The sequence below is a fragment of the Artemia franciscana genome, chromosome 2 (assembly GCF_032884065.1).
Source record: "Artemia franciscana chromosome 2, ASM3288406v1, whole genome shotgun sequence".
NCBI classification, from domain to species: Eukaryota; Metazoa; Arthropoda; class Branchiopoda; order Anostraca; family Artemiidae; genus Artemia; species Artemia franciscana.
Genome location: NC_088864.1, coordinates 48,798,785 through 48,824,060, shown reverse-complemented (window position 1 = coordinate 48,824,060; position 25,276 = coordinate 48,798,785). Strand labels below are relative to the sequence as shown.

General features: G+C 35.9%; 1 protein-coding gene across 1 annotated transcript in view; it reads left to right on the top strand.

Annotated features, from left to right (window-relative positions):
- Positions 1-25,276, top strand: part of LOC136043064 (coronin-7-like) — a gene marked incomplete in the record, with an annotated part of 162,557 nt that overhangs the window by 47,746 nt on the left and 89,535 nt on the right.

Here is a 25,276-nt window from a genome sequence, read left to right as displayed (position 1 = left end):
TATTTAATTAGAAATAGTCGTTTCCCCGATGCGACCATCTGGGGGCAGTGGGGGACGGTTAATTCGGAAAAATTAGAAAAAAAATAGGTATTTTTAACTTACGAACGGTTGATCAGGTCTTAATGAAGTTTGATATTTAGAAGGATATCGTGTCTCAGAGCTCTTATTTTAAATAACGACCGGATCCGATGACATTGGGTGGAGTTGGAGGGAGAAACCTAAAATCTTGGGAAACGCTTAGAGTGGAGTGATCGGGATGAAACTTGGTGGGAAAAATAATCACAAGGCCTAGTTACGTCATTGATATAACCGGAACGGATACGCTCTCTTTGGGGAATTTGGGAATGTAGGGTTAGTTCTGAAAATTAGAAAAAATGAAGTATTTTTAGGTAGCTAGGTAGGTAGGTATATAGGTAAATTTTTATTTAAAACCTTTATATCATATACGTATCAATTAGTCGCAAAAAGGCCGTTCTGGCCTGTAATAGCAACTACATTCATGTTACTATAATCATCAATAATACTAACACAAAAAAAATAAAAAATTGTATATATACCAGTGTTGGGAAATACTTAAATAAAAGTACTTAAGTAGTCACTTAAGTAAAAAATATGAGTACTTGTACTCTACTTTAGTAAAAAATTTCTAAAGTACTTAGTACTTTTACTTAAGTGAAAAATTGAAGTATTTAAGGGTACTTAAGTACTCAAGTACTTTATTCATGGTACAGAAAAATTATACCGGCATGACGCAGGGCGATGCGATGAATTGAACTTCCTATATATTAGTGGATGAATGGATTTCAGTCTTTGAGAGCAGCGGCTCCTGGACCGGCGCAAAATTTCAAAAAAGGACGCTATCATGGCAGAACTACAATATATATTGAACGGACAGTTTTTTTGTGATAAATGTGATAAACAGTAAGAACAAAAGGAAATCAAGTAGCAAAGAGGCTAGTGAACTTGTAGGCTCACTTTTGGGATCGTCCGAATCTGAAGATAATGCTGGCCCTGATTATAGCTCACCTTCTAAAAAAGTTAAGCGAGATTTCTTTGCTGCAAGACCATAGAAACTGGCACAGTCGAAAGTGAATTCTTTGGCACTGGGCTACATTGTGGACGAGCTGCGACCCCCGTACACTATTGAGAAGCCATCGTTCAAAATCTGATAACAGGTCTTGCACCTTATGCAAAGGTTCCAGGAAGAAAAGATTTAGCTGTGCAAATTGAAGCTACGTTTTTGAAGTACATAAAAGATATGGTTCATGATTTTGAACTCACCGACTACATGTCGCTGACAACACACATTTGGTCTGCCAACAACAAAAGCTACTTGGGGATGACTGCACACTTGCTCAATGAGGATTTGAAATGGAAATCTTATGTCCTTGCTTGTTGCCGGTTCAAGGGCTCACACACTTATGACAGAATTGCTGAACAACTGAATGGCGTATTTATTGGTACAAAATTGCAGTTGATAAAAAGGAACAAGGGATTTTGACCGATAACACCTCTAACTTTAGTAAGGCATTCAGGGAATATCTGATGGTTTCTGATGAGGATATTCAAGACAGTGACAAAGAAAATGAAAATGAAGCAGGCAAAGCTGAAAGATTTGGCAAAAGTCAGCCAGCCTTTGGTACATGCTCTACTTGTGGGTCTGTCATGCAAGAGACTATGTTATTGCCACGGCAAGTCATCCTTTTTTCAATTTGAAGTGGTTTCCTGATAAAGGCTGATAAAGGTGATCTTAGTGCTGAAAAAACTACTCATGATAATTATGGCAACCGTGGCCGTGAAACCAATTCTGTGAAGTTTTGTCATATTTGAATGAAAAGCGAAAGGAACTATCTGTGCTCAAAGCGTACCAAAGGGTAGTGACAGTTTTCAGGAAGTACAGCTGTATCTTTCCTTCGTCTGCATCAGCACAAATACTTTTTTTTGGTAGGTGATGGAATTTTTTACTCCAAAAAGAAACATGCTTGGAATTGGTATGTTTGAAAAGCTTCTGCCATTGAAAGAAATTAAAAGTTATTATGAAGCTGTAATGAATATTCTTTGTAATTGTTTTCTTTTTATATCTTAATTGAAGCAAAATTCAAGTAAAATCGAAATACTCGAGTACTTAAGTACTGAAACTTAAGTATATTCTTAGAGAAATACTTAATACTTGTACTTAAGTAAAAATTTCTCTGAGTACTTGGTACTTGTACTTAAGTAAAAAAAAGAAGAACTTGGCACAACACTGATATATACATATATACACACATACACACACACATATATATATATATATATATATATATATATATATATATATATATATATATATATATATATATATATATATATATATATATATATATATATATATACTAGCTTCGCGCCCCCCCCCCGCCTGCGTAAGTCGTTAAGCTTCATTGTAGTTGTGTCCCTCTGTCCCACCTGTGAATATAGATAGATATATATATTTTTTTAACTACTTAATACTTGCGAATTTACAATATTCTTCGCTGTCCCATTGTCTGTGCATATAAATAGATTGTCAGGTTTACCGACTCTTGAACATGCCACATATAATTGTCCATGGGAAAACAATCCGTATTCAGATCTATACCGCATTTTTCTAATGATCGCCCTTGGGCTTTGTTGATGGTAATTGCTAATCGAATATTCCCTGTGTCCCCGTCGTCATTTATTTATCCCCCATGAGCCCTTCCGGCGTCCCCGTTGTAGTTGTGTCCCTGTGTCCCGGTCGTCATTTATATGCCCTGTGTCCCGGTCGTCATTTATATTCCCTGTGTCCCGCTTGTCATTTGTGTCCCAGTGTCCCGGTCTGTAATTTCTCTTTGAGTGTCCCGGTTGTCATTTATATTCCTTGTGTCCCAGTGTCCCGGTGTCCCGGTCTGTAACATACGACAATAGATCAATTGTGTTGTAACTTTTTTCACGATCCCATTCTACACATGTAGAAATAGAAGCAGTACGATCAGGTGAAGGCATTCCCAAATGCTTGAGAAATTTGTTTGCAATAAATAAGCACAAATCTTCAATCATAACTAAAGTGCAGTTATAAATTTCTGTTGTTAAGTCCAAGGTCATATCTGACCTTTCTAGCCGTATTCGGTGGAGCATATTCTCCGCCATTTGCGATTTGTATTTCTCCCATAACTGTGTAGGAGATGAAGGAGAGCAACTTTTGGCGGAGGACACGGGCCGTAATGTCATGTCTAAGAACCGGCGAATGTCCAGGATGTAAAAGGCGTTGTATCTAATCCCAAGATGGATTATATGTAAATGTAATAAATGACGAATCATTAATCTATAGGCATAATATTTCATTGCGCTGCATTTCTTATCCATTTCTTTGTTAGTGGCTGGATTTATCAATTTAACACTAAATTGATAGCCGTCGGCTCCATCCCAAAAAATGATAGGATATTGTAGGGTATTGTAGCATCGATAAGCTTAAGCAATTCTTGTCAACTGATCGTTTCGCCTATAAAGAATATTATCTCGAGGTAAGAACTGATCACCGACCATAACGATTGCAACTTCGTTGATAGTTGCGTATCAGTAGGCATCAGTTCGATTGCTGTTTTGAACAGAAGCACTAAATTATTATTTTTGTGGAAAAGATGTTGCAACTGGGAAGCGATAGTCCTTTCAACGTCTTTTTTTTTGTCATCGGTATCACTTTCAAGTTGTTTGGTTTGTTTTACCTTGGGTTGTCTTTCGTCACTATGAAATACATATAGCAGAACCTTTGTTTTTTTAAACTAAAATCTGGTAGGCATTGATGACCTTATTCAAATAAAAATCCCAAACCCAATCATCATCGCTATCATTTTCAGTTTTGATACCTTTTAACTCTCGCTGTCCAGGTTGATTTTCATCTAACTGCACGGTTTTACGTTCTTTAGCCGCAAGCCTTGTGTCCCCCACCTGTGAATATAGATACATATAAATATATTAGCTGTTGGGGTGGCGCTTTGCGCCACCCCAACACCTAGTTGGTGGGGGTGCTTCGCGCCCCACCAAGCCCTCCCGCCCGCGTAAGTCGTTACGCGCCATATTAGTTACGCGCCATTGTAGTTGTGTCCCTGTGTACCAACTATGAATATAGATAGATTTATATATGTGTTCTGAACTACGTAAAACTTGCGAATATACAACATTCTTGGCTTTCCGATTGTCTGTGCATATACAAAGCCTTATGTACTAATAATGACGTCATATGCAAACGCACTTTTTACAAACAAACAAACATGCATACACACAACTCGTTTTTATATAGATAGATAGATACAATACAAATTAACTGCGTAAGACTTGCGAATATACAACATTTTTCGCTGTCCAATTGTCGTTGCATATAAATAGATTGTCAGGTTTACCGACCCTCGAACATGCAACGTACAATTGTCCGTGGGAAAAACAATCAGTATTAAGATCAATACCACATTTTTCTAATGATTGACCTTGAGCTTTGTGGATGGTGATTGCAAATACTAATCGAATTGGGAATTGCAATCTTTTAAATTGAAAAGGCAGATCCGTTGGAATCATGGGAATGCGAGGAATAAGAACAGCCTCACCCTCAAAAGGCCCTGTCAAGATTGTGGCCTCTATTACGTTTTCCATTGTTTTTTATTACGACAAGTCGCGTGCCATTGCAAAGCTTTGGTGGGTTGATATTTCTTAACAGTATTATTGGTACGCCTATTTTTAGTTGTAGCACGTGTGGTGGAAACCCTGAAAGATCCACGGAATTTAAAAATTCAGATTGATAATTAACCGCCTTATTTGGTTCCAAAACTGTGTCGACTGACTTGTAAAGGACTGCCTGGTCTCGAATCTTGGTCAAAACAATATTGTTGATTTCGTGGACGTCTATATTTTTGGGTGCAATAATCGCTCTTTCACCTAGTCATTTATTATTTTTATAATTGTTTAGAATATTCGGAAATACTTTTTCAATCAATTCATTTTTGGACGTCACTAAATTACAGAGTTCAGCAGGTAGTTGTATACGTCCTGAAATTGAGTCTACTGGGAGCTTTCCGTTTCCAATTGCCAGTAATTGATCTGAAAATGTTTGACCAGAGTCATCATTTTGCAATCGGACACGCATATTTGTAGTTAATTTTAATGTTTTTACGTGTGCCCATAAATTAGAATTTTTCAGGCAAGCATTCATTTCGTCTGCAGGGGTTGATCTAGGTATTATAGGTAATGTTTGCCTGAAATCTCCCGTAAGCAATATTAATGTGCTGCCAAAGGGTTTCGAATTCCCTCGCAAATCTTTCAAACATTGATCCAGATCCCTGAGCGATTTTTTGTGTGCCATTGTGCACTCGTCCCAAATAATAAGTTTGCATTGCTGCATTACTTTACCCATCCCGGATGATTTGGAAATATTGCTCGTGGGAGTTTCTGTAGAATGCAAATTCAGAGGCAATTTCAAAGCGGAATGAGCAGTTCTTCCACCAGGCAGCAACGTTGCGGCTATTCCGGACGACGCAATTGCCAACGCTATATCATTTTTTGATCGAATTGATGCCAGAATCAGTTTCATCACAAACGTTTTACCAGTACCTCCTGGCGCATCCAAAAAGAAAATTTCTCCAACGTTGTTATCGACACAATGCATTATCGTATCATAAATGTCTTTTGTTCTGACGTTAACTTGGAAATGTTATTTTGTAGATACGACAATAGATCACTCGTACTGTAACTTTGTTCACGATCCAATTCTACACATGTCGAAACAGCAGCGGTACGATTAGGTGAAGGCATTCCCAAATCCTGAAGAGGTTTGTTTGCCATACATACGCACAAATCTTCTATAATAACTAAAGTGTAGTTATAAATTTCTGATGTAAAATCAAAAGTCATATCTGACGTCTCTAACCGTTTTCGATGGAGTATATCTTCGGACATTTTTATTTATATTTTTCCCATAACTCTGTAGGAGCTGATGGAGAGCAAGTTGTTAATATGATTCCAAACAATGCATGAATTTGACTTGGAGTTTACGTTTCGCACGCGTCATTGATGCAGTTATCCCAGTGTTGGTCATTCTCCAATAAATTCAGAGCTTGGCATGCACTACGGTAAGTGTCATGTATAGTACCGTTTACAGTTCTCAAATACTCAAAGGACGTCGGACCGGGTACATTCACCAAAAGCAGGCGTAGAAAGAAGCATTCATGTTGATTTGGGTGAACGGTGTAGAGTCTTCCTATCGTGGTATCTTTGAAGATGGTAGGTTGGCCGTCGACTGACTTACCCTGTTTTCGAAGTTCAAATACTTTATTTTTAGTATTCCACGTGTAATACGAAGACACTTCAGTATACAGCAGTTTTTTTGCAAAAGAATCATTTTTGCATACCGAAAAGAAAGCAGTTAACTTTGTATCCGGTGGATTCAGGGCTCTTTGTTGCACGTTGGTGTCCGAGAAATAAACACGTTGACCATTCTGTAAATGTACCGCTAAGTGAACAACAGCTGGACTACGTTCATGTATCGGAAATGAAAGAATTCGCCAAACAGCTTCATTACTGCTTATGCATCTTCCAGCCTGATATTGTACGATTTCGTTTATATCTTTGATTTCGGACTGCAAGCCAAAAACTGCCATGTCACTGCCTTTGTTGGCGTATTTACATATGTATTTGATTGCCTTTACGGAGTTACAGTATTCAACGTTTATGTGTGCATTAAATGTTTTTGATAATAATGGGGAATATGGAACAACTCACTGGTTATCTACTTCGATGGTGGTACCGTTACGCTTCTTTATTATTGCTGTTTTACCGCCATCTTCAGTAGATCTTCTTCTATATTGTGGGTAACCATCATTGTCAGTAATTGTGTTGGATACTAAAAGTCGAGGATATTGCTTTGTGCATCTTCCTTTGGTCATGCATGGTGAATTTTCGTTCAGTGCACCACAAGGTCCATGTATCATATTTTTTACAACAATATCATATAACCCCTTATCGACATTTTCATCAGGTATTTCAGCGGAAATCACATCATCAATTTCGTTAGACGTAATTTTATTATGTAGCTAGATTACTATATGTGCGTGTGGCAAACCTCGTTTTTGCCATTCCACTGAGTACGTCCAGCGTCGCACTGACCCAAACACTTCAAGTTTTACTATGTAGTTTATCAGTGATTTCAACTTTTGCCGGAAGACACGGGCCGTAATGTCATGTCTATGAACCGCCGATTGTCCTTGAAGTAAAAGCTGCTGTATCTCGTCCCAAGATTGATTACATGTAAATGTAATAAATAAATCTGGACGACCATAGAGACGAACATACGCAATAGCATCTTGGGCATATTCATGCATATGACGGGGACTGCCAGCATATGACGAAGGTAAAATCGTTAATCTTCCAACGTTTGTGGTATTACCGTCATTCACAACTGCATCTCGCAAATGAATGTATTGTTCAGAGCAGAGCTTGGTCTGATTCAGGCGGATATATAGCAAACGTTCTGATTCAATTTTTGCATACATATCAACGACATATTGGTGAAACAATTGACGGGATTTTAAAATATAATTCTCTTCATCCTGCCGAATCATTAGTCTATAGGAGACTTGCTATAGACCAGACTTATATACCAGACTTGCTGCTAAAAGAGAAAGTGAAAAAAGAAGGCATGCCGAGGAACTACCAGAGCAACATGAAAACAGACTTGCTGCTAAAAGAGAAAGTGAAAAAAGAAGGCGTGCCGAGGAATCACAAGAACAGCAAGAAATCAGGCTTGCTGCTGATAGAGAAAGTAAGAAAAGAAAGCGTGCCGAGGAATCAGAGCAACCTGAAAGTTATCGCCTGGCATTCAGGTACAGCCCAGTCGATGATTATAGCTTGGGTAGATGTGTTCAAATCGGGACTATGTCTAAAATTTGTTCCTATTGCAAGGCCTTGAAATTCAACGGTGAAACAATGGGAATGTGTTGCGCCTCAGGAAAAGTTAAACTTCCTCTATTGGCTGCAGCACCAGAGCCATTGAAGACTTTCCTTACTGGAACTACGTCAGAATCTAAGCGTTTTTTGTCACAAATCAGAAAATGTAACTCATGTTTCCAAATGACGTCGTTTGGAGCCCAAATCGAAAATCCAGATCAATTTATGTCTACTTTCAAAGTACAAGGGCAAATCTATCATAGAGTAGGGTCCCTTCTACCATTCTCAGGCGAGAATCATAAATTTTTACAATTGTACTTCATCAGTGATAGAAATTCTGAATTGAATGCACGTTGCGAAATTTCTCCCAACGTTGAAAGAACAATTGTTTCCCAATTGCAACATCTTTTCCACGAAAATAATAATTTAGTGCGTCTGTTCAAAACAGCCATCGATTTGATGCCTACTGATACGCATAAAATTGTTATTTCCGCTGACAAAACGCCTCCTGGCCAACATGTGCGTAGATACAATGCTCCAACTATCTTCGAAGTGACAATCGTTATGGTCGGTGATCAGTTTTTACCTCGAGATATTATTCTTCATAAGCGAAACGCTCAGTTGTTAAGAATTGCTGAAACTCATCGATGCTACGATGCCCTACAATATCCTATCATTTTTTGGGATGGAGCCGACGGCTATCACTTTAATATTAAATTGATGAATCCAGCCACTAACAAAGAAATGAATAAGAAATGCAGTGCAATGCATTATTATTCCTATAGACTAATGATTCGGCAGGATAAAAAAACTATATTTTAAAATGCCGTCAATTGTTTCACCAATTCGTCGTTGATATGTATGCTAAAATTGAATCAGAACGTTTGCTATATATCCGCCTGAATCAGACCAAGCTCCGCTCTAAACAATACATTCATTTGCGAGATGCAGTTACAAATGACGGTAATACCACAAACGTTGGAAGATTAACAATTTTACCTTCGTCATATGCTGGCAGTCCCCGTCATATGCATGAATATGCTCAAGATGCTATTGCGTATGTTCGTCTCTATGGTCGTCCAGATTTATTTATTACATTTACATGTAATCAATCTTGGGACGAGATACTGCAGCTTTTACTTCAAGGACAATCGGCGGTTCATAGACATGACATTACGGCCCGTGTCTTCCGGCAAAAGTTGAAATCACTGATAAACTACATAGTAAATTTTGAAGTGTTTGGGTCAGTGCGATGCTGGATGTACTCAGTGGAATGGCAAAAACGAGGTTTGCCACACGCACATATACTAATCTGGGTACGTAAAAAAATTACTTCGAACGAAATTGATGATGTGATTTCCGCTGAAATACCTGATGAAAATATCGATAAGGGGCTACATGATATTATTGTAAAAAATATGATACATGGACCTTGCGGTGCACTGAACGAAAATTCACCATACATGGCCAAAGGAAGGTACACAAAGCAATATCCTCGACTTTTAGTATCCAACACAATTACTGGCAATGATGGTTACCCATATAGAAGAAGATCTACTGAAGATGGCGGTAAAACAGCAATAATAAAGAAGCGTAACGGTAGTTACGTGATATTATTGTAAAAAATATGATACATGGACCTTGCGGTGCACTCAACGAAAATTCACCATGCATGGCCAAAGGAAGGTGCACAAAGCAATATCCTCGACTTTTAGTATCCAACACAATTACTGGCAATGATGGTTACCCACAATATAGAAGAAGATCTACTGAAGATGGCGGTAAAACAGCAATAATAAAGAAGCGTAACGGTCCAAGTTAACGTCGGAACAAAAATACATTTATGATACGATAATGCATTGTGTCGATAACAACGTTGGAGAAATTTTCTTTTTGGATGCGCCAGGAGGTACTGGTAAAACGTTTGTGATCAAACTGATTCTGGCATCAATTCGATCAAAAAATGATATAGCGTTGGCAATTGTGTCGTCCGGAATAGCCACAACATTGCTGCCTGGTGGAAGAACTGCTCATTCCGCTTTGAAATTGCCTCTGAATTTGCATTCTACAGAAACTCCCACGTGCAATATTTCCAAATAATCTGGGATGGGTAAAGTATTGCAGCAATGCAAACTTATTATTTGGGATGAGTGCACAATGGCACACAAAAAATCGCTCGAGGCTCTGGATCAATGCTTGAAAGATTTGCGAGGGAAGTCGAAACCCTTTGGCAGCACATTAATATGCCTGCGGGAGATTTCAGGCAAACATTACCTATAATACCTAGATCAACTCCTGCGGACGAAATGAATGATTGCCTGAAAAATTCTAATTTATGGGCACACGTAAAAACAATAAAATTAACTACAAATATGCGTGTCCGATTGCAAAACGATGACTCTGGTCAAACATTTTCAGATCAATTGCTGGCCATTGGAAACGGAAAGCTCCCAGTAGACTCAATTTCAGGACGTATACAACTACCTGCTGATTTCTTAATTTAGTGACGTCCAAAAATGAATTGATTGAAAAAGTATTTCCGAATATTCTAAACAATTATAAAAATAATAAATGGCTAAGTGAAAGAGCGATTCTTGCACCCAAAAATATAGACGTTCGCGAAATCAACAATATTGTTTTGATCAAGATTCGAGACCAGGCAGTCCTTTACAAGTCAGTCAACACAGTTTTGGAACCAAATGAAGCGGTTAATTATCCATCTGAATTTTTAAATTCTGTGGATCTTTCAGGGTTTCCACCACACGTGCTACAACTAAAAATAGGCGTACCAATAATACTTTTAAGAAATATCAACCCACCAAAGCTTTGCAATGGCACGCGACTTGCCGTAAAAAAAAAAAAACAATGGAAAACCTAATAGAGGCCACAATCTTGACAGGGCCTTTTGAGGGTGAGGCTGTTCTTATTCCTCGCATTCCCATGATTCCAACGGATCTGCCTTTTCAATTTAAAAGATTGCAATTCCCAATTCGATTAGCATTTGCAATCACCATTAACAAAGCTCAAGGTCAATCATTAGAAAAATGTGGTATAGATCTTAATACTGATTGTTTTTCCCATGGACAATTGTACGCTGCATGTTCGAGGGTCGGTAAACCTGACAATCTATTTATATGCAGCGACAATTGGACAGCGAAGAATGTTGTATATTCGCAAGTTTTACGCAGTTAATTTGTATTGTATCTATCTATCTATCTATATAAAAACGAGTTGTGTGTATGCATGTTTGTTTGTTTGTAAAAAGAGCGTTTGCATATGACGTCATTATTAGTACATAAGGCTTTGTATATGCACAGACAATGGGAAAGCCAAGAATGTTGTATATTCGCAAGTTTTACGTAGTTTGAAACACATATATAAATCTATCTATATTCACAGGTGGGACACAGGGACACAACTAACACGGCGCGTAACTAATATGGCGCGTAACGACTTACGCGTGCGGGGGGGGGCGCGAAGCGCCCCACCAACTAGGTGTTGGGGTGGCGCGAAGTGCCACCCCAACAGCTAGTATATATATATATATATATATATATATATATATATATATATATATATATATATATATATATATATATATATATATATATATATATATATATATATATATATATATATATATACTAGCTAAATAGATTGTCAGGTTTACCGACTTTTGAACATGCAACATATAATTGTCCATGGGAAAAACAATCAGTATTCAGATCTATACCTCATGATTCTAATGATTGCCCTTGAGCTTTGTTGATGGTGATTGCTAATCGAACGTTCCCTGTGTCGCCGTCGTCATTTATATATCCCCCTGTGCCCACCGGCGTCCCCGTTGTAGTTGTGTCCCTGTGTCCCGGCCGTCATTTATATTCCCTGTGTCCCGGTCGTCATTTGTGTCCTGGTTTCCCAGTCTGTAATTTCTTTTTGAGTGTCCCGGTCGTCATTTATATTCCCTGTGTCCCGGTGTCCCGGTCGTCATTTGTGTCCCAGTCTGTATATACATTCCTTTTTGGATTGGTCTTTTTTTTAGTTTTTAGTTTTTTACCTTTTTTTTATTTTTTTTTATTTATACCTCATGATTCTAATGATTGCCCTTGAGCTTTGTTGATGGTGATTGCTAATCGAACATTCCCTGTGTCCCCGTCGTCATTTATATTCCCTGTGTCCCGGTCGTCATTTGTGTCCCGGTGTCCCGGTCTGTATATATATTCATTTTTGAATTGGTATATGATGAAATAAATTTTTGTGTTTTTCCCCTTTTTTTCTTTTTAGTTTTTTTTTGTTTTTGCCTTTTTTTTAGTTTTTTTAGTTTTTTTCCTTTTTTCTTTTTAGTTTTTTTGTAATTTTTACCTTTTTAGTTTTTTTTTTATTTTTTTTTAGTTTTGTTTTTCTCCTTTATTTTTCAGTTTTTTTCCTTTTTTTATTTTTTCCTCGGCACGCTTTCTTTTCTTACTTTCTCTATCAGCCGCAAGTTTTTTGGCATAGACTCTTTGAGCAGCTTCCTCGGCTGTTGCCATTGTAGGTTCTTCAGTCATTTCACAATTAAACATTTTTCCGTCCACGATCTTCTTACAATTAAAAATTTGTCTTTTGAGCAGCTTCCTCGGCTGTTGCCATTGTATGTTCTTCAGTCATTTTACAATTAAACATTTTCCGTCCACGATCTTCTTACAATTAAAAATTTGTCTTTTAACGATTTATATATATATATATATATATATATATATATATATATATATATATATATATATATATATCTTCTATATATATAAAAATAAGTTGTTTGTCTGTCTGTCGACTGACGTCATGTTTGTGTGTCGACTGACGTCATGTTTGTCGACTGACGTCATTATAAGGATTGAGCTGTATGTCGTCATGAAGTTGTTTGTCGTCTGACGTCATGTTTGTCGACTAACGAAACTACAGACCGGGACACAAATGACGTGTTATGTCTGTTATAACGTAATAGAGGCAACAATCTTGACAGGGCCTTTTGAGGGTGAGGCTTTTCTTATTCCACGCATTCTCATGATTCCAATGGATCTGCCTTTTCAACCTAAAAGATTGCAATTCCCAATTTGATTAGCATATTTAGTTTTCAGTCCAGAATCACTAAAGCTATTATGTAAATATCAAAAATATTTATGTTGTCTGAGCAATAATCTTTAGTTTTTATTTCAAAATAGAAAATTACCTGACAATTTTAGAATTATATCTATCTATATATATAAAAATAAGTTGTCTGTCTGTGGATCAGGTGACGTCATGTTCTGTGTCGACTGACGTCATGTTTGTGTGTCGACTGACGTCATGTTTGTCGACTGATGTCATTATAAGGATTGAGCTGTATGTCGTCATGAAGTTGTTTGTCGTCTGACGTCATGTTTGTCGACTAACGAAACTACAGACCGGGACACCGGGACACAAATGACGTGTTATGTTTGTTATAACGTAATAGAGGCAACAATCTTGACAGGGCCTTTTGAGGGTGAGGCTTTTCTTATTCCACGCATTCTCATGATTCCAATGGATCTGCCTTTTCAACCTAAAAGATTGCAATTCCCAATTTGATTAGCATATTTAGTTTTCAGTCCAGAACCACTAAAGCTATTATGTAAATATCAAAAATATTTATATAGTCTGAGCAATAATTTTTAGTTTTTATTTCAAAATAGAAAATTACCTGACAATTTTAGAATTATATCTATCTATATATATAAAAATAAGTTGTCTGTCTGTGGATCAGGTGACGTCATGTTCTGTGTCGACTGACGTCATGTTTGTGTGTCGACTGACGTCATGTTTGTCGACTGACGTCATTATAAGGATTGAGCTGTATGTCGTCATGAAGTTGTTTGTCGTCTGACGTCATGTTTGTCGACTAACGAAACTACAGACCGGGACACCGGGACACAAATGACGTGTTATGTTTGTTATAACGTAATAGAGGCAACAATCTTGACAGGGCCTTTTGAGGGTGAGGCTTTTCTTATTCCACGCATTCTCATGATTCCAATGGATCTGCCTTTTCAACCTAAAAGATTGCAATTCCCAATTTGATTAGCATATTTAGTTTTCAGTCCAGAACCACTAAAGCTATTATGTAAATATCAAAAATATTTATATAGTCTGAGCAATAATTTTTAGTTTTTATTTCAAAATAGAAAATTACCTGACAATTTTAGAATTATATCTATCTATATATATAAAAATAAGTTGTCTGTCTATGGATCAGGTGACGTCATGTTTCTGTGTCGACTGGCGTCATGAAGTTAGTTGTCGTCATTTTTGCTATGACGGTGACGTCATTAAAGATATTTAAGACATATATGTTCACATAGAAATCTATTAATGTTTAAGTTTAAAATGACTGATGGACTTACAATGGCAAAAGCCGATGAAGATGCTCAAAGAGTCTATGCCAAAAAACTTGCTGCTGATAGAGAAAGTCAGAAAAGAAAGCGTGCCGAGGAATCAAAAGAACACCAAGGAAACAGGCTTGAGGCTAAAGAACGCAAAACCGCGCAGTTAGATGAAGATCCACCTGGACAGCGAGAGTCAAAACATATCAAAACTGAAAATGATAGCGATGATGATTGGGTTTGGGATCTTGACTTGGATAAGGTCATCAATGCCTACCAGATTTTACTTAAAAAAAACAAAGGTTCGGCGATATGTATTTCATAGTGAAGCTGAAAAATAAAGAAGAAAAAGAAAACTGAAAAAAAAATGTAAAAAACTAAAAAATACTAAAAAGAAAAAACACTCAAAGAGAAATTACAGACCGGGACACAAATGACGACCGGGACAGAGGGAATATAAATAACGACCGGGACACTCAAGGAGAAATTACAGACTGGGATACCGGGACACAAATGACGACCGGGACACAGGCAATATAAATGACGACCAGGACAACAATGGCAACACCCGAGGAAGCTGCTCAAAACGAATGTATTCACGCCGAAGTAGCTGAGTTGGTAAAGCGTTATGTTTCAGGTTCTACGTCCGAGAGGCTCCAGGTTTGAAACTTGGCTTTAGCATTAATACAAAAGAAGAAAAAAACTAAAAAAGGTAAAAACTACAAAAAAACTAAAAAGAAAATATATATATATATTTATATATATCATCTTTTCCACAAAAGTAATAATTTAGTGCTTCTGCTTAAAAACAGCAATCGAATTTATGCCTCCTGATACGCAACTATCAACAAAGTGGCAATCGTTGTGGTCGGTGATCAGTTCTTACCTCGAGATAATATTCTTTATAGGCGAAACAATCAGTTGACAAGAATTGCTTAAACTCATCGATGCTACGATGCCCTACAATATCCTGACGAATATAAATGACGCCCGGGACACTCAAATAGAAATCACAGACTGGGACACCGGGACACAAATGACGACGGGGACACAGGGAATATAAATGACGACATCAACAAAGCTCAAGGGCAATCAATAGAATCATGAGGTATAGATCTGAATACGGATTGTTTTCCCATGGACCATTATGCGTTGCATGTTCAAGAGTCGGTAGACGATGGGACAGCAAAGAATGTTGTATATTCGCAAGTTTTACGTAGTTAAAAACATATATATATATATATATATATATATATATATATATATATATATATATATATATATATATATATATATATATATATATATATATATATATATATATATATATATATATATATATATATATATAAAAATAAGTTGTCTGTCTGTGGATGGGTCAGGTGACGTCACCTGAAAAAACTGGATCAGGTGATGTCAAAACTGAAATAACTAAAAAAAGGCAAAAACTACAAAAAAAACTAAAAACTAATAAAAAAAATAAAAAAGCTAAAAAACTAAAAAAACTAAAAAAAGGCAAAAACTACAAAAAAAACTAAAAACTAATAAAAAAGCTAAAAAACTAAAAAAACTAAAAAAAGGCAAAAACTACAAAAAAAACTAAAAACTAATAAAAAAAATAAAAAAGCTAAAAAACTAAAAAAACTAAAAAAAGATAAAAAACTAAAAAAACTAAAAACTAAAAAAAACTAAAAAAAAAGGAAAAAACTGAAAAATAAGCTAAAATAAAGGTAAAAACCAATAAAAAACTAAAAAAAAAACTGAAAAAACTAAAAAAAGGCAAAAACTACAAAAAAAACTAAAAACTAATAAAAAAAGTAAAAAAGCTAAAAAACTAAAAAAACTAAAAAAACTAAAAAAACTAAAAAAAAGGTAAAAAACTAAAAAAAATAAAAAATAAAAATAAAATAAAAAAAGGAAAAAACTGAAAAATAAGCTAAAATAAAGGTAAAAACCAATAAAAAACTAAAAAGAAAAAAAGGAAAAAACTAAAAAAAATTTTCATCTAAAAAACTAAAAAAAACTAAAAAAGGTAAAAACTAAAAGAAGACCAGGACATAAGTAAAAAAAAAAACTATCTATATATATAAAAATAAGTTGTCTGTGGATCTGTGGATCGTGGATCAGGTGACGTCACCTGAAAAAACTGGATCAGGTGACGTCAAAACTGAAAAAACTAAAAAAAGGCAAAAACTACAAAAAAACTAAAAACTAATAAAAAAAATAAAAAAGCTAAAAAACTAAAAGAACTAAAAAAAGGCAAAAACTACAAAAAAAACTAAAAACTAATAAAAAAGCTAAAAAACTAAAAAAACTAAAAAAAAGGCAAAAACTACAAAAAAACTAAAAACTAATAAAAAAAATAAAAAAGCTAAAAAACTAAAAAAACTAAAAAAAACTAAAAAAAGTAAAAAACTAAAAAAACTAAAAACTAAAAAAAACTAAAAAAAAGGAAAAAACTGAAAAATAAGCTAAAATAAAGGTAAAAACCAATAAAAAACTAAAAAAAAAACTGAAAAAACTAAAAAAAAGGCAAAAACTACAAAAAAACTAAAAACTAATAAAAAAAGTAAAAAAGCTAAAAAACTAAAAAAACTAAAAAAACTAAAAAAAGGTAAAAAACTAAAAAAAATAAAAAATAAAAAAAAATAAAAAAAAGGAAAAAACTGAAAAATAAGCTAACATAAAGGTAAAAACCAATAAAAAACTAAAAAGAAAAAAAGGAAAAAACTAAAAAAAATTTTCATCTAAAAAACTAAAAAAAACTAAAAAAGGTAAAAACTAAAAGAACTAAAAAAGAAAAAAATAAATGACGACACTCAAAGAGAAAGCGACCAGGACAAAAGGAATGTTCGATTAGCAATCAACAAAGCACCGGGACACAGGGAGTATAAATGACGACCAGGACATAAGTAAAAAAAAAATTAACAAAACTAAAAAGAAGGTAAAAACTACAAAAAAACTAAAAAGAAAAAAAAAACTAAAAACTAATAAAAAAACTAAAAAATCTAAAAATCTAAATAAACTAAAAAAGAAAAAAAAAGGAAAAAAATAAAGGAGAAAAACAAAACTAAAAAACGAATGTATATACAGACCGGTACACCGGGATACAAATGACGACCGGGACACAGGGAATATAAATGACGACCGGGACACAGGGACACAACTACAACGGGGACACCGGGGGAAACAGGGGGATATAAATGACGACCGGGACAAAAAAACTAAAAAGAAAAAAAAACTAAAAACTAATAAAAAAACTAAAAAATCTAAAAATCTAAATAAGCTAAAAAAGAAAAAAAAAGGAAAAAAATAAAGGAGAAAAACAAAACTAAAAAACGAATGTATATACAGACCGGGACACCGGGATACAAATGACGACCGGGACACAGGGAATATAAATGACGACCGGGACACAGGGACACAACTACAACGGGGACACCGGGGGAAACAGGGGGATGTAAATGACGACCGGGACACCGGGACAGGGAATGGTCGATTAGCAATCACCATCAACAAAGCTCCAGGGCAATCATTAGAATCATGAGGTATAGATCTGAATACAGATTGTTTTCCCATGGACCATTATATGTTGCATGTTCAAGAGTCGGTAAACCTGACAATCTATTTATATGCAAAGACAAAGCGCCCCCACCAACTAGGTGTTGGGGTGGCGCGAAGCGCCACCCCAACAGCTAGTATATATATATATATATATATCTATATTCACAGGTGGGACATAGGGACACAACTACAATGGCGCGTAACTAATATGGCGCGTAACGACTTACGCGCGCGGGGGGGGCTTGGGGGGGGGGCGCGAAGCGCCCCCACCAACTAGGTGTTGGGATGGCGCGAAGCGCCTCCCCAACAGCTAGTATATATATATATATATATATATATATATATATATATATATATATATATATATATATATATATATATATATATATATATATATATATATATATATATATCTATATTCACAGGTGGGACATAGGGACACAACTACAATGGCGCGTAACTAATATGGCGCGTAACGACTTACGCGCGCGGGGGGGGGGGGGGGGCTTGGGGGGCGCGAAGCGCCACCCCAACAGCTAGTATATATATATATATATATATATATATATATATATATATATATATATATATATATATATATATATATATATATATATATATATATATATATATATATATATATATATATATATATATATATATATATATATATCTATATATATAAAAATAAGTTGTCTGTGTGTGGTTCTGTGGATCAGGTGACGTCATGTTTCGGCTGACGTCATGAAATTAGTTGCCATCATTTTTGCTTTGAAGGTGACGTCATTCAAGTTATATAAGACATATGTTCGCCGTCATGTTTCGGCTGACGTCATGAAATTAGTTGCCATCATTTTTGCTTTGAAGGCGTGACGTCATTCAAGTTATATAAGACGTATATTCGCGTAGAATTCTATTAATGTTTAAGTTTATAATGACTGATGAAGATGCTCAAAGAGTCTATGCCAAAAAACTTGCTGCTGATAGAGAAAGTCAGAAAAGAAAGCGTGCCGAGGAACTACCAGAGCAACGCGAAAGCAGACTTGCTGCTAAAAGAGAAAGTGAAAAAAGAAGGCGTGCCGAGGAATCAAAAGACCAGCAGGGAAACAGGCTTGAGGCTGATAGAGAAAGAAAGAAGAGAAAGCATGCCGAGGAACTACCAGAGCAACGCAGAAGCAGACTTGCTGCTAAAAGAGAAAGTGAAAAAAGAAGGCGTGCCGAGGAACTACTAGAGCAACGCAGAAGCAGACTTGCTGCTAAAAGAGAAAGTGAAAAAAGAAGGCGTGCCGAGGAATCAAAAGACCAGCAGGGAAACAGGCTTGCTGCTGATAGAGAAAGTAAGAAAAGAAAGCGTGCCGAGGAATCAGAGCAATCTGAAAGTTATCGCCTGGCATTCAGGTACAACCCAGTCGATGATTATAGCTTGAGTAGATGTGTTCAAATCGGGACAATGTCTAAAATTTGTCCCTATTGCAAGGCCTTGAAATTCAATGGTGAAACAATGGGAATGTGTTGCGCCTCAGGAAAAGTTAAACTTCCTCTATTGGCTGCACCACCAGAGCCATTGAAGACTTTCCTTACTGGAACTACGTCAGAATCTAAGCGTTTTTTTGTCAAAAATCAGACAATACAACTCATGTTTCCAAATGACGTCGTTTGGAGCCCAAATCGAAAATCCAGATCATTTTATGTCTACTTTCAAAGTAAAAGGGCAAATTTATCATAAAGCAGGGTCCCTTCTACCATTCTCAGGCGAGAATCATAAATTTTTACAATTGTACTTCATCAGTGATAGAAATTCTGAATTGAATGCACGTTGCGAAATTTCTCCCAACGTTGAAAGGACAATCGTTTCCCAATTGCAACATCTTTTCCACGAAAATAATAAGTTAGTGCGTCTGTTCAAAACAGCCATCGATTTGATGCCTACTGATACTCATAAAATTGTTATTTCCGCTGACAAAACGCCTCCTGGCCAACATGTGCGTAGATACAATGCTCCGACTATCGACGAAGTGGCAATCGTTATGGTCGGTGATCAGTTTTTACCTCGAGATATTATTCTACATAAGCGAAACGCTCAGTTGTTAAGAATTGCTGAAACTCATCGATGCTACGATGCCCTACAATATCCTATCATTTTTTGGGATGGAGCCGACGGCTATCACTTTAATATTAAATTGATGAATCCAGCCACTAACAAAGAAATGAATAAGAAATGCAGTGCAATGCATTATTATTCCTATAGACTAATGATTCGGCAGGATGAAGAAAATTATATTTTAAAATGCCGTGAATTGTTTCACCAATTTATCGTTGATATGTATGCTAAAATTGAATCAGAACGTTTGCTATATATCCGCCTGAATCAGACCAAGCTCCGCTCTGAACAATACATTCATTTGCGAGATGCAGTTATAAATGACGGTAATACCACAAACGTTGGAAGATTAACAATTTTACCTTCGTCATATGCTGGCAGTCCCCGTCATATGCATGAATATGCTCAAGATGCTATTGCGTATGTTCGTCTCTATGGTCGTCCAGATTTATTTATTACATTTACATGTAATCAATCTTGGGACGAGATACTGCAGCTTTTACTTCAAGGACAATCGGCGGTTCATAGGCATGACATTACGGCACGTGTCTTCCGGCAAAAGTTGAAATCACTGATAAACTACCTTGTAAAACATGAAGTGTTTGGGTCAGTGCGATGCTGGATGTACTCAGTGGAATGGCAAAAACGAGGTTTGCCACACGCACATATACTAATCTGGCTACATAAAAAAATTACTTCAAACGAAATTGATGATGTGATTTCCGCTGAAATACCTGATAAAAATGTCGATAAGGGGTTACATGATATTATTGTAAAAAATATGATACATGGACCTTGCGGTGCACTGAACAAAAATTCACCATGCATGGCCAAAGGAAGGTGCACAAAGCAATATCCTCGACTTTTAGTACCCAAAACAATTACTGGCAATGATGGTTACCCACAATATAGAAGAAGATCTACTGAAGATGGCGGTAAAACAGCAATAATAAAGAAGCGTAACGGTACCACCATCGAAGTAGATAACCAGTGGGTTGTTCCATATTCCCCTTTATTATCAAAAACATTTAATGCACACATAAACGTTGAATACTGTAACTCCGTAAAGGCAATCAAATACATATGTAAATACGTCAACAAAGGCAGTGACATGGCAGTTTTTGGCTTGCAGTCCGAAATCAAAGATTTCGATGAAATCGTAGAATATCAGGCTGGAAGATACATAAGCAGTAATGAAGCTGTTTGGCGAATTCTTTCATTTCCGATACATGAACGTAGTCCAGCTGTTGTTCACTTAGCGGTACATTTACAGAATGGTCAACGTGTTTATTTCACGGAAACCAACGTGCAACAAAGACTCCTGAATCCACCGGATACAACATTAACAGCTTTTTTTTCGCTTTGCAAAAATGATTCTTTTGCAAAAAAGCTGCTGTATACTGAAGTGCCTTCGTATTACACGTGGAATACTAAAAATAAAGTATTTGAACGTCGAAAACAGGGTAAGTCAGTCGACGGCCAACCTACCATCTTCAAAGATACCACGATAGGAAGACTCTACACCGTTCACCCCAATCAACATGAATGCTTCTTTCTACGCCTGCTTTTGGTGAATGTACCCGGTCCGACATCCTTTGAGTATTTGAGGACTGTAAATGGTACTATACATGACACTTACCGTAGTGCATGCCAAGCTCTGAATTTATTGGAGAATGACCAACACTGGGATAACTGCATCAATGACGCGTGCGAAACGTCAACCCCAAGTCAAATTCGTGCATTGTTTGGCATCATTTTTACAACTTGCTCTCCATCAGCTCCTACAGATTTATGGGAAAAATATAAGTCAAAAATGTCCGAAGATATACTTCATCGAAAACAGTTAGAGACGTCAGACATGACTTTTGATTTTACACCAGAAATTTATAACTACACTTTAGTTGTTATAGAAGATTTTTGCATAAGTATGGCAAACAAACCTCTTCAGGGTTTGGGAATGCCTTCACCTAACCGTATCGCTGCTGTTTCGACATGTGTAGAATTGGATCGTGAACAAAGTTACAGTACGAGTGATCTATTGTCGTATGTACAAAATAACATTTCCAAGTTAACGTCGGAACAAAAAGACATTTATGATACGATAATGCATTGTGTCGATAACAACGTTGGAGAAATTTTCTTTTTGGATGCGCCAGGAGGTACTGGTAAAACGTTTGTGATAAAACTGATTCTGGCATCAATTCGATCTAAAAATGATATAGCGTTGGCAATTGCGTCGTCCGGAATAGCTGCAACATTGCTGCCTGGTGGAAGAACTGCTCATTCCGCTTTGAAATTGCCTCTGAACTTGCATTCTACAGAAACTCCCACGTGCAATATTTCCAAATCATCTGGGATGGGTAAAGTATTGCAGCAATGCAAACTTATTATTTGGGATGAGTGCACAATGGCACACAAAAAATCGCTCGAGGCTCTGGATCAATGCTTGAAAGATTTGCGAGGGAAGTCGAAACCCTTTGGCAGCACCTTAATATTGCTTGCGGGAGATTTCAGGCAAACATTACCTATAATACCTAGATCAACTCCTGCAGACGAAATGAATGCTTGCCTGAAAAATTCTAATTTATGGGCACACGTAAAAACATTAAAATTAACTACAAATATGCGTGTCCGATTGCAAAACGATGACTCTGGTCAAACATTTTCAGATCAATTGCTGGCAATGGGAAACGGAAAGCTCCCAGTAGACTCAATTTCAGGACGTATACAACTACCTGCTGATTTCTGTAATTTAGTGACGTCCAAAAAAGAATTGATTGAAAAAGTATTTCCGAATATTCTAAAAAATTATAAAAATAATAAATGGCTAAGTGAAAGAGCGATTCTCGCACCCAAAAATATAGACGTCCACGAAATCAACAATATTGTTTTGACCAAGATTCAAGACCAGGCAGTCCTTTACAAGTCAGTCGACACAGTTTTGGAACCAAATGAAGCGGTTAATTATCCATCTGAATTTTTAAATTCCATAGATCTTTCAGGGTTTCCACCACACGTGCTACAACTAAAAATAGGCGTACCAATAATACTTTTAAGAAATATAAACCCACCAAAGCTTTGCAATGGCACTCGACTTGCCGTAAAAAAAACAATGGAAAACCTAATAGAGGCCACAATCCTGACAGGGCCTTTTGAGGGTGAGGCTGTTCTTATTCCTCGCATTCCCATGATTCCAACAGATCTGCCTTTTCAATTTAAAAGATTGCAATTCCCAATTCGATTAGCATTTGCAATCACCATTAACAAAGCTCAAGGTCAATCATTAGAAAAATGTGGTATTGATCTTAATACTGATTGTTTTTCCCATGGACAATTGTACGTTGCATGTTCGAGGGTCGGTAAACCTGACAATCTATTTATATGCAGCGAGAATTGGACAGCGAAGAATGTTGTATATTCGCAAGTTTTGCGCAGTTAATTTGTATTTCGGAACCAAATGAAGCGGTTAATTATCCATCTGCATTTTTAAATTCCATAGATCCTTCAGGGTGTCCACCACACCTGCTACAACTAAAAATAGGCGTACCAATAATACTTTTAAGAAATATCAACCCACCAAAGCTTTGCAATGGCACGCTACTTGCCGTAAAAAAAAAAAACAATGGAAAACCTAATAGATGCCACAATCTTGACAGGGCCTTATGAGGGTGAGGCTGTTCTTATTCCTCGCATTCCCATGATTCCAACGGATCTGCTTTTTCAATTTAAAAGATTGCAATTCCCAATTCGATTAGCATTTGCAACCACCATCAACAAAGCTCAAGGGCAATCACTAGAAAAATGCGGTATAGATCTTAATACAGATTGCTTTACCAATGTACAATTGTATGTTGCATCGTTGAGGGTCGGTAAACCTGACAATCTATTTATACGCACAGACAATGGGACAGAGAAGACTGTTGTATATTCACAAGTTTTACGTAGTTAATTTGTATTGTATCTATCTATTTATCTATCTATATAAAAACGAGTTGTGTGTATGCATGTTTGTTTGTTTGTAAAAAGAGCGTTTGCATATGACGTCATTATTAGTACATACGGCTTTGTATATGGACAGACAATGGGAAAGCCAAGAATGTTGTATATTCGCAATTTTTACGTAGTTTGAAACACATATATAAATCTATCTATATTCACAGGTGGGACACAGGGACACAACTACAATGGCGCGTAACTACAATGGCGCGTAACTAATATGGCGCGTAACGACTTACGCGCGCGGGGGGGCTTGGGGGGGCGCGAAGCGCCCCACCAACTAGGTGTTGGGGTGGCGCGAAGCGCCACCCCAACAGCTAGTATATATATATATATATATATATATATATATATATATATATATATATATATATATTCATCTGGATGTGGGATAGCGATTCCTCATTTAGGTGTTATAGCATGTCAAAAAATTTCGGCCACAAGCCCACCTACTAAATTCAAAAAAAAATTATCCTAAATTAAAAATTCAACACAATATTCCTTGCCGTATGAAAACCAAGAAAGGATATAATATTCCTTGCAATGGAGAGATTTGAACCTGAGTGCATTTGCATTTAGCACAGGATCTGATCCACATTACCATCACAAGGTACTTATTATTATGTACAATCTTGCTTATGATACTTCAAGCTATAATTATAGGGTTTGAATTAATAAGTAACCACAAGAAAATTTACGAATTAGTTATAGTTCTCTAGAATTTCTTTTCTAAAGACTAGATCTTTTGAATAAGCTCGCTTGCAAAAAAAAATAATACATGAAAAGAAAAAAAAGAAAGAAAAACTAAAAAAGAAAAAAAAAACTATAAAAAGAAAAAATTAAAAAAAGAAAAAACTTAAAAAACAAATAAAGGTAAAAACTAAAAAAAGGAAAAAATTAAAAAAGAAAAATAACTAAAAACAGAAAAAACTAAAAAAAGGAAAACTAATAAAGGAAAAAAAACTAAAAAAGGTAAATAACTAAAAAAAAAACTAAAAAGAAAAAAAGAAAAAAAAGAAGAAAAAGAAAACCTTAAAAAAGGAGAAAACTAAAAAAAATAAAAAAAACTTAAAAAGGTAAAAACTAAAAAAATCTAAAAAGAAAAAGCTAAAAAAAACTAAAAAAGAGAAAAACAAAAAACAAGAAAAATATTTAAAAAAAATAAAAAAAAATTATGGTAAAAACTAAAAAAATCTAAAAATAAAAAAGAAAAAGCTAAAAAAAACTAAAAAAGAGAAAAACAAAAAACAAGAAAAATATTAAAAAAAAAAAAAAAAATTAAAAAGTTTAAAAAGTTAAGAAAAGGAAAAAA